Source organism: Parasteatoda tepidariorum, chromosome 6, assembly GCF_043381705.1.
Source record: "Parasteatoda tepidariorum isolate YZ-2023 chromosome 6, CAS_Ptep_4.0, whole genome shotgun sequence".
Taxonomy (NCBI): Eukaryota; Metazoa; Arthropoda; class Arachnida; order Araneae; family Theridiidae; genus Parasteatoda; species Parasteatoda tepidariorum.
The window spans coordinates 28,522,286-28,543,189 of record NC_092209.1 but is presented as its reverse complement, the minus strand read 5'-3'; the positions used below and the strand labels follow the sequence as shown (position 1 = coordinate 28,543,189).

The 20,904-nt window shown below is 30.2% G+C and overlaps 1 protein-coding gene across 3 annotated transcripts in view; it reads right to left on the bottom strand.

Moving 5' to 3' along the window:
- LOC107439615 (tumor protein p53-inducible protein 11) overlaps window positions 1-20,904 on the bottom strand; it is a 209,086-nt gene that overhangs the window by 160,015 nt on the left and 28,167 nt on the right. Inside the window, exon 1 of one of the 3 annotated variants that reach the window (XM_043046702.2) lies at window positions 19,370-19,438. The exons of the other annotated variants lie outside the window; for them this stretch is intronic. The gene's annotated coding sequence lies outside the window, so the exon portion shown is untranslated. Of the gene's footprint in view, window positions 1-19,369; window positions 19,439-20,904 lie in introns of those variants that run through there. 3 annotated transcript variants of the gene reach the window in all.

Below are 20,904 nucleotides of genomic sequence, written 5' to 3'. Positions count from 1 at the left end.
TATATATATAGTTGCAGCATTAACTATTATAAATCGCAACTATATCAAGAGCAATAATTAGAGAACACTTTTTATAACAATAAAGATCAATGTGTATCTTTTTGTCCAAACACTTTCTAACATCCTAGGCATTTATCTACCTTTTTGTTCTGTAGTAAATATGGGTAACTGTTCATAGACAAGAGGCAAAAAAATAGTAATATTTCACCTCTCTTCTGAAAACGTTGAAATAAAAATAGAAATACAAGGTTATTTATGAGGTTTCGGTGTATCTTACATATAAATCACGAAATAAAAGTTTGATCGTGTAAGAGCGAGCAAAAATTCCAGCGGAAATGATTTATTGAGTAGCCGCCTCTCAAATTTCATGACGCTCTTAAAGCATTACCATTTTTCACTTTCTCAGAGTTTTCTTCGAATGTTTGATGCGATTTCGGTAAAACTCAGAAGAAAATTCGCTTAAGTAGTTTGAAAATGTAGGTAAAGAATAAACAGGGGTTCCCAAAATGTGTGAATTGCCACGAATGAACCCAAAATTTAAGGGGTACTATTAATCTTTCAAATGTAAGATGTGATGCTATTCGAACGGAAAAAGTTTATGGATAGGGTTGAATGAGTTTTGAAATATCCTTGTACTTTGACAATATTAATACAATATCAGAAAATACTAATTTTGCAGACTTATATAAAACATTAAAAAAAAGCTTCAACTACTCTTTTTGTGTTATTCCTCTAAATACTTTTCTTAATTTATTATTCTAAATTAAATCTCTTTCTCACACTTTAATATTCACATCTGTCTTTTAATCTATTTTTACTTCAAGTTATGCATTAATTAACATTTTTCATTTTTCCCTTTATTTGAATCGTGAGAAAGACTTACTCCCTCAACCTATTTAATAGACCAATTATAATTATCAAGATTTCCCAAAACAAAACATTTTACAGATTTATTTTCCAAGATTTTTCTCTAACTTTTATTGAGGAACACTTTGATTTTGTACCAGTTGGATATTCATTCTCTGATTATAATGGTTAAATAAAATAAATTTGCTTTTTTTTAAAAATCCTATACCTGTTTGTCCTGCTCGTTTGTTGCTAGAAGACAGCAGGATATTAATATCTGAGGAAAACGGGAGCAGGATAAAATGCTTGTTACTTAACAAATATATAAATAAAAGAAAGTAACAAATCAGCTTATAGCAATTCCAAGGCTGGACACCAAGTCAGCCATCCATTAATAATTCAGCTAGTTCAAACTATTCTAATAATCCACGACAAAATCTAAAATGTTAATTAAAGCAATAAATTAAAAGACAGGAGGTGAATATTAAAGTGAGAGAAAGAAAGTTTAGTGTTGAATAATAAATTTAAAAAAAGATTTCGATTTGTAAAAAAATTAAACATTCTGATCTTTCATACAAAATGCTAAATATTACTTCAGCTTTTTGATTAAGGAAAAAATCTAACTAAAACACATGTAATTCCTTTACACATAAAATTTATTTAAAAATTCCTCCTCAATAAAAATAGCTGCCAATTGAGATGGCATGCAGAATTCAGAATATTTTCGCCACTTTCTCAGGAAACGTCGGCTTGAGACAATAGGATTTTCTTTAAAAAGAAAAAAAATCGATTTTTCCCATGCATAATGTATTGACAAGGGGCTTTTTCCGTGTCATGCACTTGTCTAAAAATATAGTAAACGCCTTTCAAAATATTTTCACGTTATCAAAAAAAGGTCATCTTTTGCTGTAAGTTATTAGGAAAGAATTTACCTTAATCCAAAGTAACTGTTCCAGTTTTTTTTAATATAAATTTTTTTGTTTTCCGGATAATTTCCTGAATAGGTCATAAAGACAAGCATTTTTTCAATTTATGTTTCATCTAACTATTGATTAATAGATTGGTCTATAAAACAATTTTGAAATACAGTCGAATTTTCATAAACCCGAACATCTACACATTAAAATCTGTGGTGCACTATCTCACCGAATTTTCTGTTGAACAACCCAAAAAACTGAGTGAAGAGGTTTTTTTTTCTTTCAAGTTGACAGTTTCAAGTTGATATAAAATTTAAGGGAGGTAAATTCGAAAAGATAATACAGATCTCGAGCGCTTTCACACCATACGCTAAATACTTTCGCTTCTGAAAACACAAATGCTGGTGAGCTTTGGATATCGTCTGTAAATGTTTACTTCGAAATACAAGTTGGCGAGAGTTAGTAATTTTTTCAGTACTGCTATACATTTACCAAAAACGTTCACCGTCAATTATGTTTGTATGATTTGTATAAAAAGAATGTTTATATTTTAGTTTTGATGTCTCTGAAAACTGTATTAAATTATTTTATAATGTATAACTTCTATCCGTTTTGGTGCTGTTAAGCCTAGTTCGAAACTCGTCTTAATATTTTTCTTTGTACTACGCTATGTTTGTATTTTATTTCAAGAAGGAATGCATGCATCCTAAATTTCTTTCTTACTCTGTATTGTCTCATAAAAATAATTTCACTGAATCTTATGTGTATGTTATCTTACAGTAATTTTAATTTTATATTTTATAACCGTCGTTGAACAGCCAACCCAAGTTTTCAGTTTACTACATCCAGAGCTTTACTATTGTTTGAGTTTACTACTGTCCAACTTCGAAGTCTAGTAATTTGGAACCCAATCCAGAGGACAAGGGAACTCTGGCTCAAATATTGGACGAAATTTGTCTTTGTCTTTTTGATGGAACTAACCCACATTTACGTCAGTGTGAACCAGATGCGGAATTCGTCTCGACCAACCATCGCTGGGACTCAAACCCTGTTCACCTTATCGGAAAACGAACGCCTTATCCTCTGAGCCACCAAACATTCATGTTTCTTAAAGCTATGCTGAAGTAATTCGTGTCAATAGTTGCATTGGTCGTGGTAGTTTCATTCAATTTACTGCAAACGCGAGAGTATTTCAGTTTTGCATTGCTAAGAATCTCCCAGACCTTCATGTTTCTTATAGCTATGCTGAAGTAATCTGTATCAATAGTTGTATTGATCGTAATAGTTGCATTTAATTTACTGTAAACGCGAGAATATTTAAGTTTTGAATTGCTAGAATCTCCCAGAGTTCATGTTTCTTAAAGCTATGCTGAAGTAATCCGTGTCAATAGTTGCATTGGTCGTAATAGTTGCATTTAATTTAGTGTAAGCGCGAGAGTACTTTAGTTTTGAATTGCTCCAATCTCCCAGACCTTCATGTTTCTTAAAGCTATGCTGAACTAATCCGTATCAATAGTTGCATTGGTCGTAATAGTTGCATTCAATTTAGTGTAAGCGCGAGAGTACTTTAGTTTTGAATTGCTCCAATCTCCCTGACCTTCATGTTTCTTAAAGCTATGCTGAAGTAATCTGTATCAATAGTTGCATTGATCGTAATAGTTGCATTTAATTTACTGTAAACGCGAGAATATTTAAGTTTTGAATTGCTAGAATCTCCCAGACCTTCATGTTTCTTAAAGCTATGCTGAAGTAATATGTATCAATAGTTACATTGGTCGTAATAGTTGCATTTAATTTACTGTAAACGCGAGAGTACTTTAGTTTTGAATTGATAGAATCTCCCAGACCTTCATGCTTCTTAAAGCTATGATGAAGTAATCCGCGTCAATCGTTGCATTGGTCGTAATAGTTGCATTCAATTTACTATAAACGCGAGAGTACTTTTGTTTTGAATTGCTCAAATCTCTCAGAGAATCCATCCTTCATGCTTCTTAAAGCTATGCTGAAGTAATTCGTGTCAATAGATTGCATTGGTCTCCTCGCGATATTGCTTCAGATATTTAAAATGAAGTAATTTACTGCTCTTCATGTCTTCAGCAGAAAGAAATATTTTTTCGAAGCAAACTACTCCTTCAAGCAAGGAGTAGGCTTTGCTGCCCTTTCCTTGCAGTTTTAGATATAGTTCATTTAGTTTCATTGTGGCAATTAACATTTGTAATTAACGATTATAAAAATAGAAGCTATTGAGAAATTCGGTACTTAAAAATATTTATTTTTAATTTTTTAAGGGTTTCGATAGTAAATTATTAACTTCTTCGTATGGAGCGGCAACTTTACATCAAAAGAGCCGCAGGTTGCTGACCCCTGTCCTACGTACATATCATTTTTTTTTATATCCGTCGTTAAACAGCCGACCTAATTTTGGGCTGGCGACTACTAATGTTCAACTCCGTAACCTTGTAATTTTAAACCAATTCAGAAGACAAAGAAACTCCTGGATCAGTACCCCCAGAGATACTGTTTTGTTATGGGAATATGGAGGACTTTGCGACTCGACAGTTTAACTTGCAACAGTTACTATTTACTTCACGGGGAATCTTCGGTCGGCCTGGGATCGAACCCACGAACTCTTGGACAATGGCCCAGTGATATCATTATATCATATCATATCATATCATATCCCGACTTACATATTATTTGTAAAATATGAATATTTATAGTATTCCTTAATATCTGGTGCAAGTTTTAAACTTTAATAACTAATAGTTTTAAATTGATCTATTCGCAAACGTATCTTGTAAAGCAACAAAATAATTTTATGAGCGAAGTTTAGTTCATCTCATAAACACACATCAATGTTTAATTAACCTCATATGCACAAAGCGAAGTTTAATTCATTTTAATTTTGTTTTAATACTTCACAAAGGCAAATACAAAACATTTAGTTTAAAGACAAGTACAATGTATTTGGGGTTGCTAAATACATCACGCATATTAATCTACTTTCTTTAATTAATGATTTTAAATTAATATTCGGTTGGATTCTGGAATATTTCTTGGGTATGTTAACGTAAAGATATAACATGAAGTTATAACTGACGTGTTACTTAAACTTTTCTGACAGTTTCCGATAATTAAAAGATGAAAGACTGCTTGGATGTAATAATAATCATAATCTCTTCGATTAATGAGCTGTTCTGATCTATGTTTATCTCTTCTAATTATCTTTTTGAAAACCACTCTTTCGTGTAAAACTACTTTTGATAATTAATCTTTTGGAGGTTTCTCTATAATTAAAGAGAAAGCTTCATTCCAAACCTTTTATTTTAAATCATTTCGACATTTAAAATAAAATATTTAATCCAAATAAGTTTCTTTTGACATAGAATATTAAATTTATGTTTAAGGTTAAAATAAGATTTAGAATTCTTTTTTGCCGTTGGTATGTTATGAAATTTTTAAAAAAAATTTGATTTTCTTATTTGTACGTAACTTGACATGCATGCGTAAAAATATTTTCCTAGTATGTTGAAACTTTTAAAAATTGAAGAAGGCAGTGTTTTTTTGTATTAACAAAAGAATAAATTAAATAAGTTTTGGGGAGTTTTGAAATGTAAATAAAATAAAATTTAGTAAACTTAAAAGCAAGTGTGGGTGAAAAAGTGTTCTTTCTACACTTTGAGCAGAGTATGAGTAAATTAAGATTTAATAAATTTTAAAGCGAATTTAGGTGAAATGTGTTTAAGCAAAAACTTTACTCATTTCCTCTACCCTTTAAAAGTGTAAAAATATTTTTTAAAATTGCAAAAATGTTTTTAGCCTGTAATTTTTTTTCTTCAAGTTTTGATTACTTCTTAAATCGTTATTAAAAAAATTAACATCGAAAGTATTGAAAATTATGACCCACAAATGCCTTTATATCATTTTTTTGTATTTATTCATTTCGTCGTCGTCGAAAACAAAGTCTTTGGGAGGTCTCTCTTTTTTTTAATTTTTATTTTTTATTTATTTGTTTACACAGGGAAGCGTTTGCATAAGCAAGACGCAGCTTACTTAGCAACTTCCAATCAGTTTCATTATTTATATACCTTGGTAGATGAATTGAATTCATTAGTAGATGAAGAGAATCCCTCGGTAGATGAATTGAATTCATTAGTAGATGAAAAGAATCCCTCGGTAGATTAAGATAATTCCTCGGTAGATGAAGATAATTCCTCGGTAGATGAAGATAATTCTTTGGTAGAGGAAGATAATTCCTCTGTAGATGAAGAGAATTCCTTGGTAGATGAATTGAATTCATTAGTAGATGAAGTAAATTCCTCGGCAGATGAAGAGAATTCCTTGGTAGATGAAGAAAATTCATTAGTAGATGAAGAGAATTCCTCGGTAGATGAAGAGAATTCCTTGGTAGGTGAAGAGAATTCATTAGTAGATGAAGATAATTCCTTGGTAGATGAAGAGAATTCCTTGGTAGATGTAGATAATTCCTTGGTAGACGAAGAGAATTCATTAGTAGATGAAGAGAATTCCTCGGTAGATGAAGAGAATTCCGTGGTAGATGAAGAGAATTCCTTGGTAGATGAAGAGAATTCCTAGGTAGATGAAGAGAATTCCTTGGAAGATGAAGAGAATTCCGTGGTAGATGAAAAGAATTTCTCGATAAATGAATGAGAAGCTTGGCTCCCAAAAAAATTTCGTCACTGTATAAATTGACCGCTCTTCCTAATTCTTATGGATATGACTTGCGCATTAAAGACCAAAATTCTGTGGTTAATTTCCTTACAAATTCTGCCTTTTGTTTTTGGATCACTTTTTAATTCAAAAAATTTATTTTAAAACACACCAAGAACATTTAAACAGACAAACCAAATAGTTCTCGAACTAAATCTAACTTCGCATCAAACACTTTAAAAATTACACGATTAATTCACTTTTTGAAGATATAAAAAGATTCTTTAAGTAGAAATCGAGTGTGGTCAGAGCATTTCCCCTGAGACTATGAAAATTCCCCTCTTTATAAGATCCACTGCTTAAAATGGTGTTTTTTCAAACAGTTTGTTTCTGCTTAACGCTAATACAACAATATAGCTAAAATTAAGTATTTAAAAGTCTGAAAGTGTGAAAAAAAATATGCCGATTTTTCTTTTCAATTGTTTTTAAATAAAAGAAAGAAATAATCTTTTTTAAAAATATAAAAAAGGAAAAAATTCACTTAAAAATAAAGATTTAAATAGCAAAACTGAAAATAATCTTGAATTTTTAAATATTCTTAAAACTGATTATAATAATGGAGCGTTACATTATGCCAAGTCATGTTGACGAAATTTTGCAAATTCTAGTTAATTAAAAAAAATTTCCAACTTGGAGGAATTTCGCAATTTTTTTTCCAATATCATACTATTAACATGACAAATATTAAAGGTAAATAATAAATAAATGGAAATAAAAAATGGTCCTCTAAATGTAGGCAATGTTCTGGATAAAGAGTTAACTAGCGTAAACAAGCACCATACACAATCATTAAAAAATTTCTGATGTTAATAACAAAATAAATATAAAGAATATTCTTAATAAAGAAAATATCGAAATAGTTTATGCATCAATACTGCGAAAGTACCATCCACCCGACGAACTCAAATTGTCTTATGAGTAATAAACAATTGTACTAACTTAAATACTAATATGGTTTAATATAAACAAAATTAATTCAAAATATAATTTTTAAAACATATTTTGTAATAAATTTAATGGTTTGTTATTGTTGAATGTGAAATTAATTTTAAAAAATACCGAATATGAACTGACAAACCCTGGTTTGGAGGAACTTGTCGGCTCCTTTTTCTGGAAAATCTGACCCTTCAAAATTTGTTAGAGTTCAATGTTTATCCTTATCTGACAAAAGGATGTGGAGCGATGTTTGTTTCCTTTTGGCTGTTTGTGGTCAACACCACAAATACATAAAGTTTTTATAATGCATATTTATTTTTGAAACTAGAGCCTTCAAGCTGAACAATGTTGAGATTTGAGACTGTTTTCCTCGTTTGAGGGACTACAGCTCCTTATCCAATAAAAATGTCCATAAAAATACTGCCCATAAAAGCTCTAAATTGTGGACCAATCACGACTATAGAATTTTCATTCTTACAACAAAAAATGTCAATTTCTACTTTCATATTTTTATATCTCGTCATTTTGAATATTTGCATTTTAAAAGTGGATACGGAAATTAACAATTTTAATAGAAAGAATTGAATTAAAAGTTGCATGGATGAAAAATGGTATTTATTGGTGAAAGACTGTCATCAAGAAATGTAAACAAATGACTTCGAACAGACAGAGTAAAAAAAAAAAGTAATAATTTCTTTTAAAAAAAATCATTTCATTGAAAAGTAGGACTACAAATATTTATTTGCAGCAATTGTGTGTTAAAAATTAGAAACATTATTGTGTTAAATTTTTATCATTTTTACAAAGTGTGAAGTTCCAGTGAAGGAAATAAGTCTAATAGAATGCTCTCGTAAGGATTCAAACTTAGGTGGTCAAGGATTTAAGTATTGCAATTGTAGAAGCATTTGCAACTCGAGTCGTTGCAAATGTCAAAAACACTCGTAATTTCAAACGTCACAGTAGCTTTTCCAGCCAAAATAAGTAATTTGTCAAAAAAAAAATTTAAACATTTTAGTTCAAAGTAGTTATGTATTTCTAATATTTTTTTTTCAAAAGTGATGTGATTAAAAATATGAGTATACCCTACACCAGGGGTGTCAAACTCAAAAGCTAACTTGGGCCAAATAAACAATGCTTAACGTTAGGTGGGCCGCAAAAAAAATCAATGTTCATAGAAACAAATATTTTTATTTTGAATAGTACATTGAAATAAACATATATAAAGTTAAATTATTCTTTACGTCCTAATACATGACATCTCTTTTCTGCTACTATCTTTTCTATTTCGGGAGAAATTTTATTGGCCGAGACTACTTTCAAAATTGACACGGTTTCGGATTAATACGGTTTCGGACAGGAGATTTATTTCCATTCATAACAGAAAATAATTGCTCTCACTGTTAAGTACTTCCAAACATGGAAATAATTTCATATGCAAATTTTCGAATATTTTCAAACCTTGCAGGTAAATATTCGTAAAATTCAGGCACACAAACTTCAATGATTTTTGCCTTCCAATTTGAGTCGCACTGAATCTCTATCACTTCCAGTTGCATATAACTAAATGCTGAGTCTATATTTATTGGGAAAATCGAAGAAAGCAAACAAAATTTCTCTTTCAAAGAATTAAAATCTTTAAACCTTGTTTCAAATTCTGTTCTAAGATTTTAAATTTTTTTCTGTGTATTTTTGATATGATGCAGTATCATCTAAACTAGATTTGTTCTTGTTGCACGTTGGGAAGTGCGTTAAATCTTCATTTTTCAGTTGCCAAAGAAATAGTTTACATTTGAATGCTTTAATTATGTCAAAAATGTTCGTAATGATCTGATCCTTGCCTTGTAACAAAAAATTTAAATCTGATGAGTGTTTGCAACCATATTTGATCGGAGAACAAGCTTGTATCTTGATTTTTAGTTTGTAAAAACTTATATATTTCTTTTTTCGAATACCAGAATTGTTTGATAACCTTGGAGCAAGATAACCAACGTGTCTCGCTATAGTAGGATAAATCTAAATATGTATTATCTAATTGATATTTTAGTGTGAAACGGACTCCATTTCAGCCAGTTAGAATTTTACATTTTCGCGCGTACAATTTAAAATGATATAGTTTATAAATAAAGTATATAGTTTATAAATAAATAGTTTAAAAATAAATAGTTTATAAATATTATATAGTATATAGTTTATAAATAAAGTATATTATAATTTTATATGCTGGTTTCGTTTTTAATTCACATTTCTATTTAACTTTTCTTCAGATATATTGACTGGGCCGCAAAAATGTTCATCTCGGGCCGCGAGTTTGACACCCCTGCCCTACACTGATGTTTTTTTTAAAGTTAAGTGCCACTACCCGGTATACCCTACTCTGACTGTTTTTTCTTCTTTTTCGATTAAGTGCAACTGCCCGTAGTTATGTGTTCTAGAGAATTTTGAAAGATGATCGAGCTGGTCTCCAAAGGTGAATAGTTTGAGCATAAATTATCATTGTCGAACTATTGCTTGAAACGATTTTGTCAGTAATAAATGTTCTCTCACATACTCCGGGAACTATTTCCTAACAATCAATGATTCATATCCTTTATTCTATACTCAAAATCAATGCCTTCAGCTATATCTCAAAATTCCAATGTAAGGCAACGGAGCACGATCTCTTCCACCTTTGAATTGGATATCGTCACTATTCATCTATGCATTTTACCTGAATACTAAAATCTTTATTAATATATCTGCGCGCCTATGGTTTATGTTTTTAGCATTCAATATTTTAATCTCTATTTTATTTAAATTATACCTATTATATTGAATTTTATATGTACACATTAATACATATTTATGAGAGCCGCGATGGCTCAGGGGATAGAGCGTTCGCCTTCCAATGAGGAGAACTGGGCTCGAATCCCAGTCAATACGATTTCCGCATCAGGCTCGCCCGACCACAGTGCTGACGTGAAACATCCTCAGTGGCAGTCGGATCATGGGTTAGAGTCCCCTTGCCGTCAGGCTTACCATGGGAGATTCTCGTGATCTTCCTCTCCATGTAACGCAAAGGCGGGTTAGCTCCATCAAAAACTCCTCCACGAAAGCAAATTTCCCCCAATATTCGATCCAGGAATTCCCTTGTCTTCTGGATTGGGTTCAAAATTACAAGGCTACGGAGTTGAACTTTGATAGTCTTAAACCCAAAAATAGACTGTTGTTCAGCACCCTATATAAAATAAAATTAAAGCATAGGCGGATGAAAATTTATTACCAGTAATCCAATTCGTTGACAGACTATTTGCTAATGATAATAAAAAGAACGTTATTTATTTTACTGCAAACAATGACAGAGGTTTATTTTTAACTAGCTTTATTTGAAATGTACCTTATCCTTCGAAGAAAAGTTTTCGAAAAAATTCTCTATTGTCGTCACCTCCATCGGTGGGGCTTCTTTCAGTGAAAGCTCAACTCCCCACCTCTACAAGCTTTCACCAAGAAGAAAGCTATTTCTAAAAGCGTTTATCTGAACTTCGCGTGGAATACAACAAGTCCCCCATCTCATCCATTATACAAGAGGAAATTGATCTTCGAACGCATCCGGGTTTTTAACTATATTTTCTTTTTTTTTTTTTTACGAATAAAATGAGACTGAAGAATTTACAAAGTCTCTGGCGGCTAAATCTATTGTGCGATTCACGAAGCAAAGTGTCGCACGGTTTTATGAATGCTTTTTAAAGGCAACTGCGGAAGTTTGCAGGATGCATGTTGGCAGTATTATTTGGCGAACTAATTTTTAAACTTTGAATCAGATTAAAAGTTTATCATTCGAAGTCTTGGGTAATATAGCGGGAGGTTGTAATTATTTTTAAAAAATTTCAAATAATGCTATTTATCAGAATAATCTAAAATTTCATCTTAAAATGCTTAAAGGAATAGAATTTTGTTTTGCTCAACAAAAATAATAGTATGAAATTTAAACGATGGATGGCGCTGTACTCGTTATAAGATGCTAAATGAATGCCGTGATATGTTATAGCATTCTTTTCTTCTTTTTTTTTCCAAAGCACATTCACATAATCACTGTTCTAGTAAAGCAGCTTCACAAGCAGTATCAGATTTTTCAACGATAAAAAATAACAGAAGAAACGACAATTAATTCATCGATAATGTATTTTTCAGAATAATCAAAAATTGCATCTTAAAATGCTTGAAGAAATAGAATTTTGTTTTGCTCAACAAAAATAATAGTATGAAATTTAAACGATAGATGGCGCTGTACTCGTTATAAGATGCTAATTGAATGCCACGACATGTTATAGCATTTTTTTTCAAAACACATTCACGTTACTGTTCTAGTAAAGCAGCTTCACAAGCAAAATCAGAGTTTTCAATGATAGAAAATAGCAGAAACTGCCTGATCTTCGCCTTTTTATAACAAGTGTATTATGAGGTGTGCACGTCTGGCTTGGTTCATATCGGCGACTATCAATTCATCGAAAGATCACATTACCAACATAACCACTTCGCCGACAGGTTATTTCGCCCACACGATCACTTCGCCGACACAGTCATTTCGCTGAACATTCAGTTCGCCAACACAACCAATTCAATTTTGACTCATTTTTCTGACAAAATTTATTTGTTAGTCATTTAAGTTTTTTACGCTAAGAAACTATACATTTAAAGGGCATTGTCTTGCGGTAGTTATAAAAATATGTTATTCAACAACTTCCTTACTCATAGTTTGGTTATTGCTGATAACTGGGGAAGCAGTAGCCCTGTATAGAGATATTCCAAGTTTTAAATGAGATATATGCCATGCGATACATTTTTATTTAATTTTTTATTTATGAAATATTCTTATTTAAAACAATTAATGTTAAAGCTTCACTTGAAAATTTTATTATTTAAGGAAATATTTTTATTTAAAAGAATTGTTCTGACAAATAATTCGGAGTGGTGCTTGTGGGGCACCTCTAGCTATACTGTCTTACATATATAATTTTTTTTATAAGAGTCCAACAGATAGTTTATCATTTCCTTATTTTACTTATACGGTATTCAATTTTCCATTAAAAACATATTTTCACCTACCACCTATTGGAAAACAATTATTTATATGGATGCACAGCAGCAAAACCTTTACATTGAATATATTATGATAAATATCGAATGGAAAGGGCGTATGGCAACAGCCCCTTTTTTGCTACAGGAATCAAAACTATTTTGAATTTAGTTTAATAATCATAAAGTAGCGTTGCATTTCTAATTTCCATAAAATATTAATTTTTGTACGAACAAAAAATTTTATAAAAAAAAAAAAAACATTTCCGTGGAGAGATAGAAGAGAGATTAATAACCTTATCTTTTGGACGTACCTTTCGTGTTCTATAAGTCGAAATCTAAGGGTACGATTAGTTAGTTCAATGTATGTAAGACCACATTAACACAAAATTTGAAATATCCCAGCTGTAGGGTTTATACCAGCAATAGGGTCTTTAAGGTTAGTGAAATTTAGTTTATTTACAGGCGAAATAATGCCACTAAACTCAAATTTATTCAAAATCTTAGCAATACGGGAATGCCATTCAAATCATTTAACATTGCTCTTCATCATTCGAACTTAATTTTTTGGAGTCATTATATATTTTAAAAAATTCTAATAGTTTATTTAACTAAATCTCAAATTTAACTTATTTAGTTGATTAAATCTTAGTAATCTTTCGAATATCCCACCGTTTCCCAATATTTGGAAGTCCATTCTAATTTTAATCTGTTGACCTTGGCGTTCCCAATAGCTACCCTCAAACCTGTTTCTTATCTCTGCATTGTTATTTCCTTGTTCAAACTTGTTCCTTAGTCCCGATTGGCTTAACCACTTAACACGTTTTTGTCCCTTTACTTCTCTACCTTAATTTAACCTTTAGACACTGAGGAAGATTCTTATTAACAGAGCGGAATCTATAGTATGTCAATTTATGTGCGTTATTCACGTTGATTTTTGCTTTAGTCCACATAGCACAAAGTATTATACATTATTATTAATTTGAAAATAAAAATATAACAAATAAACACTAACTTGTCATTTTAAAATCTTTAATTTAAAAAAGCATTGGCAGCTGAAAAATTTTAATAAGAAACAACAAAATTTTCCAGGCAAAGAAAGCTAATTATATGCACCTTTCCTATAATTCGAATTTTAAAAAAATTATCAATCTCTATCACACATTAACGCAAAATTCTTTAAGGCCATTTACGAGCTATTCACAAAATTGAATAAAGAGATTCTTCAATTAAAGAACCTTCAAGCCGACGGAAATGCCTTAAACTTCATGCTCAAATCAAGAATTAAATCATGTTACGCCCTCCAATCAAAGATTATTTCGGTTTCTATGTAGATAGCTCTTCGGCCACAAAAATCGATTCATTCTCTATCAATCTTTATTATCGGAATAGTTTCTCTAATTATCGGATCAATATTCCATTGATTCAGAAAAATTGATCACAGGAAATAAACTGAGCTATCGGTCATTCTAAATAAAGCACAGTTAATGATGGAGAGTAAGTCGCTTGTTTTACGAGGTTTTGAATTGTGTTTGCAATCATGGAAGTAGCATAGTGGAGTTTGGAACAATTTGGATTAAAAATGGAATAGTTATTTAATTGAAGTACCGTATACTATCTAAAAGTGAAACATTCAAAATATGCAGACTGTTAAATTTTGCTACCGTATTCATAACAATAATTAATAGCAGTTCTATTAATTAATAGAATTTTAGAACAATTAGGATTAAAATGTCATATTTATTTTACAGATATACTGTATGCTATCTGAAACATTTAAAACGTGCTGACTTTTAAATTTTGTCAAAAGTATCAGTGTCATCAGAATTAATATCATTTTGATTTATGGAACAATTCGGCTTAAAAATGGCATAGAAAATTGAGATATTGCAGAAGCATTGTATATTGTATAGAATATTTAAAATCTCCAAAATGTTTTAAAATTTGCGATTGCGTACATACAAATTCATAGAATGCCAACACTCTTATAACAATCTGGCGTAACAATAGCTTACAGAATAGAGATTCAGCAGAACTGTACACTAAGATACAACGTTTGACACCCTCAGTTACGAATTTTGAGACTGCTCTTATTAGAATCAATAGTATATTGGTATAAAGAACAATTAGGCTTAAGAAAATGATCTACAGAATAGAGTATTAACTGAAGCTCTTTAAAAAAAAAAACTTGAAAACCTTCAAAATATTTTGAATTTTGCAGTTGCTCTTAGAACTAACAACACATTGATTTTTAGAACAATTTGGCTTAAAAGTAGCATTCAGCTTAGAAATATAGCAGCATTGTCTAACTAAAACATTTAAACCCTTCAGAATGTTTTGAACTCTGTGGTTGTTCGTAGAACTAATAGCATATTGATTTTTAGAACAATTTGGCTTAAAAGTGGCATTCAAATTAGAAATATAGCAGCACTGTCTATCTAAAACATTTAAAACCTTCAGAATGTTTTGAACTTTGTGGTTGTTCTTAGAACTATTAGCATATTGATTTTTAGAACAATTTGGCTTAACGGTGTCATTCAGATTAGAAATATAGAAGCACTGTCTATCTAAAACATTTAAAACCTTCAGAATGTTTTTAATTTTGTGACTGTTCTTGTCAGAGCTAACAGCATATTGATTTTTAGACCAATTTTGCTTAAAAATTCCATACAAAAGTTTAGGTTTAACGAAAGTACTGTATATTATATAAAACATTCGGATTTTTTTGAATTTCGCGGTTGGTCTTATTAGAATCAATAGCACATTAGATTTGAAAATAACTTGGCTTTGAAGTGACAGCAAGACTTAAAAATGGAAATGGTTTAGAATGGATTTTCTCCTTTAAGGGTAGGGGGTATACAGAGTGCATAAAATCCATTTCAGAATCCGAAAATTAAATCCGACTGAAATATGAGACCGAAAACAAAATAAATAAATAAAAACTAATTCTATTCATGCAACAAACAAAAAGTTTTTAATTTTTAGTTAACTTCCTGCGCAAGAAAAAAAAAGTCAAAGTGTCCTGTTATTAATACAAGGCTTACTAAAGATACTGTCAACGCTATTAAAAAAAGAAGTAAATAAAAACTATTCAAATTTAGCTGTCACTCAACGATAAAACTATGTCAAGAGTGGCTTACATAAAAGAGAATGAAACACACCAGACTTGCAGTGGAGATCATGTTAGAGAGAGCATATCTTCGTAAAAGTTGACGAAGACATATGTCAAACATTAATTGTTACACGCTCCTCCGACATCCGATATCCCCGTTCCCGAAATCTCGGATCTCGGTTATCCGAAACCCCGATTTACTTGTAAACAAACATCTAAGGAAGATGCCTGCAACTTAATGAAACGGGAAAATTAAATTTTTTTTTTTAAATTGTGGAAAAATTAAGCTTTTACCATTAAAATTCAGTCTCATTTTCCTCCGTATAGAACTTCAAGTTTAACTGAATTTTCAAATTCTTCGCCCCAAGATCATTTTTAAAACTTTAAAGGATTTATCGTAACATTAGCAAAAAGTAACTGTGTGAAATTATGAATTTTGGATAAACGCATGTAATTTTTTTATAAATTGTCAAAAATGAAAAAGATACTATTTTAATTTTAATTATATTTTATAATTTGTTGTATTTAATAGCTAACAGCAAATAAATAATAAAAATGAATTTTTTTTAATCATAATAAATTTAAAAAAATTATGTCAGACTCTTTTAAAAAAAGATAATACGAAATAATTTTTATTCATTTCTTTTTTATTTCTTTAATCAATTTATTTATTTTATTTATTACTAATGATGTATTTATTTTTATTGATGTTTGTCGTTGGATTGGTTTTCATATCCTGCCTAGTGTTTCAAGAGGTCGCAAAATACTTTTTCTTCTTCAGCATTCGTATTTATATTAAATTCACCGTCAAGCCAGTAATTATGCGTTAATAATAAAAATAACATAAAAGTACTTTAAATTATTATTATGTAAATACATTAAAAATGACTGCTAGTGAAAAGAAAAAGAAAAACAGCAGCTGTCGCCATAGCGACGCATGCTATGACGACGCATGCGCACAGCTTACTATTACTCTTGAACACAGTTGAAAAATGTGTGGACGCCATCAAATCCAAACTAAGACCCATTTTGCCAATGGGTGAAAAAAAAAATTCTAAAACATTCGAGATGTATATGAAACACTACTTCTTTCATGTTAGCAATCGAAATTCCCATTATTGTGAAAAAAGTGCTACTATCTTCATTTTCACATTCATTTATCAAGATTTGAGATTCGTTCTCTAAACTATTTAAGGAAAGAATCTCAAACTTGATAGATGTATGTAAAAATGAAGACAGTAGCACTCTCTTCACAATAATGGGAATTTCGATTGCTAATACGAAAGAGGCAGTGCTTCATATATATCACGTCTGTCTGAGGAAAATAAATGCTCACTCTAACCTTACTCCTTCTTATAAGATCCCAGCTTCATCCTCTACTTCAGATATAAATTTACTTCAAACATACTCAAACAATATATCAACCATTATTCAAAGCTTTAAACAAAGAAGCTAGTGTAGTTGGATATTTTTAAACTCTTAGTCCCGCTCACGGTGTTTTGAATAAATTGAAGAGGTTTTTTTTTGTTAAAAATATCAATAAATGAAAAAGCAAATTGTAATGCAAAACTTTGTTGAAAGACACTATGTTTTCACTTTTTGTCTTATGAACAGAGGTTTTGTTATGAAACTTGAAAACATATGTTCCGCTGCGCAAAGTGCTAAACGCGTTGTTTTAAATTTAAACATGCGTTGGCTTTATAATTTTAAACTGAACCCGGAAGCTTAAAGATTAAAAAGAATTTTTCGAAATGTAGTGGATGTGTCAATTTTAAGTAATTTAACATCATATTTTCTTTCGTAGTCATCCTGGGTACAAATTTTACAACATATAAATATTTTTTAAATATATTCCATGTAATAATATAAATAATTTGTGTGCGCGTCTATATGTCTGCATACTGGATTGCGTGTGTACCGTAGACACTAAAAATACGACATTTAGCGTGATGTTAAATGAGTACATTTGCGAGTGTACCGTAGACGCTAAAAATACGACATTCAGCATGATGTTAAATTAGTACAACTGTGAGTGTACTGTAGACAATAAAAATATGACATTCATGATACTAAATGAGTACAATTGCTAGTGTACCGTAGACACTAAAAATACAACATTTAGCATGACGCTAAATGAATTCAATTGCGAGTGTATCTCAGACACTAAAAATGCGACATTCAGTACGATGCTAAATGAGTACAATTGCGAGTGTACCGCAGACACTAAAAATACGACATTCAGTACGATGCTAAATGATTACAATTGCGAGTGTATCTTAGACACAAAAAATACGACATTCAGCATGACGCTAAATGAGTAAAATTGCGAGTGTTTCTTAGACACTAAAAATACGACATTCAGTATGACGCTAAATGAGTACAATTGTAAACAAATTATGAAGCCAGATTTCGATTTTTTAATTATATTTTTATTTCAGAGACATTTGGAAAATAGAATTTTCTCATTGGCTCCATTGTTTTAAATTTAACTATAGACGATTCAGTTTCGTCAAATATTTCAAAGAAAACATCAGTGATGTTTGGTAGCTTACAGCTCTGATTAGAAATATTATTTATTGCGCGTCCTGCAACATTATACTCATTTTATAATCGTTATGCCAAATTATCTGAATGATCAACATGATCGTGATAGAATATGAGGACTGCGTCACCAAATTAGTATTTCGGAAGTTATCTGAAACCACGCGTCTATTTTGCTCATAGTTTTACTTATAAAACATGTTTTTATGAATTCAAATAATTTAAAATCAACGGTAACTGAAATTGTGTGAAGCGACACGTACGTATAGGCCGAAAAGCTGTTCTCCGCAGGCGGCTAGTTATAAAGTAAATAAATAATAAAAAAGTAATAAAACTAATAGATAATAAAATAAAATAGAAACTACGTTTATCAAATTGGCTAAAAATAAAATATATCGACATAAAACAAAAAAAGGCAAGGAGCATCACTTTGAAAGAGTGGAAGAAACTTTCCATGATGATAAAAATTATGAAAGTGATAAGCCCGACGTTTTCCTTTTCAGGTCAGACAAAAATGAAGCAACATTCTTTTCTTCTTAAACTTTAAAATATATTTTTAAAATTTTTAAAATGCATTTTATTATACTTCTGTCAATTAATTTGTTTAGATCAGATAGTAAGCGAAATTTTGCTTGCCGCTAAACTACTTGCACCAATTAGAAAACAATTGTGAATTGCATTGGCAACAGCCATATGTAACTCCAGTTGAAAATTAAGCACTCTAGCTAGTTAGGCAGCTGTCGAAATTCACGATAAATTCTCGTTGACGTAAATAAGGTGATACATTTTGTTTGCAGTGTTCGGAAAACAGCTGTAACTTGCATTTTCATTTAGCGCAGAATCAATTGTAAATTCGATCAGTCAATTTAGCCAGAAAAAAATCGGAGTTTTGATTGATGATAATTTCCCCGAGGCAATGAAATTGATATAAACTTAACTTTTTATAAATTCTACGACGGACTATCTTTTGATAAGATAACAAATGAAACTTGCAATGTCATGAGACTCATAGCTCCAAATGAGATTGACACGTCAAAAAATAGTCCAAGAATTTGATTGAAGATAAATTATATTCGTAAAAAATGGCTACAAATTCTGCTTGTTATGGTCAGAAAACAATTTAAATCTGTATTGTACAAACGATGGAAAACCGCATCAAGACTTCAATAAAGATTTGATTGCTGTTAGTAGTCAAAACTTTAATTGTTATAAAAAATTGAAATTGATATTTTACTTGATGTGATCAGATAGCAAATGAAACTTGCAATGTCACGAGGTTCACAGCTCCAAAAGAAAATGGCAAAATTACTAAAATAAAAACAAAATAATAAATTTCCTAATTAAACTTATTTTTAACAAAAACTTTCGTACTTGAAATTATGATAATTTTTTAAAAAATAAGAAATAATTAGTCTGTTTTAATAAGAACTAATAAGAGCTTTAGAAATAAATTTATAATATTTGAGTCACGATTTACAATTATGATATTAAAAAGCGAGGAAACGTATAATTTTCATTGATGCAAATTTTTTCATTTTGCAGTTGAATTCACTTTTTTCCTTTAATAAACATATAAAAAATTATTAGAAAATATACATAAATATTACATCTGGAGTATTGTGATAACAATTTCCTGAGTTACAAGTTTAAGACATTTTAATATACTTTTTGACAGCATTTGAAGGTAAAGCCTTCTATTACCACGAAATATTTATTTAAAATGCATATTTTTGAAACTTCTGGACTAGAATTTTAAGACTTTTCTAGAATATATTAAGAAAAAAACAATAAAAATCACAAATGTTTGCTTACGAAAATTCGAACCATTCTGGTTTTTTTTTTCAGTACATCCCATTATGAATTCCCCAGTTAAAATATTAAAATTTTTAAAAGACATAAAAACAAATAAACTCAGGCAAACATACTTTTTAAAACAACAACAAAATCGTGTTAAACAAAAAAAAAATTTTTTTTAAATGACAAATAAATAAATGCATTTAAACAAAAAAGGAACGCGTACAATTTAGAACTTATGAGTAAGAGACGAAAAATTTTGTTCGATTCGGTTAGTTAAAAGTTAGGCACTGTAGGTTAAAAAAGTGAATAAAAAACTGATCTTACTGAAATTATTTAAATAAATATTTATAATTCTGTAGACAAAAATGTCATTCGAATGAATTTATGCATTTATTTAAATTAATTCCTAGTACAAACTAAATTAATCACATGTAAACATTTTTGAGCCTATGTTTAACCGTCACATCGAAGAAAAACACGGAACTCCACATCTTTGAAACGATTTGAGAAATAAGCAATTTTTAAAAAAAATTGAATTTCGGTTTAAAACAGTATTTTATGCAAGTATTGAAGCAAATAGTTGATAGTTTACTGTTTTATTTCTCAGTTACTTAACTACTAAGTTAGATGAAACAACTAAACTTGAATGTTGGTGCGTAAATAATCTGATCATTAGTTCAAAAGTAAATAAGATGTTACGCTTTTTATTTTACTTACTGTACATGCCTTTACTAAGAGAAGGCTTAAGTTTAAAAAAAACTTTTTTTTTCGTTTTTGGCAGTATATGACTATAACATCAGATTCTAAAATATAAAGAAATTAATGCTATAAATTCACTGAAATATTTTTTGAATTAAGTTACTGATCTTGAAAATTTTATCATGCAATTTATGAATTGAATTGGAGAAAGCACGCTTTAAATTATTAATTAAATAGTTGTACTAATTTAAACCTGAATATGAATAAATAATA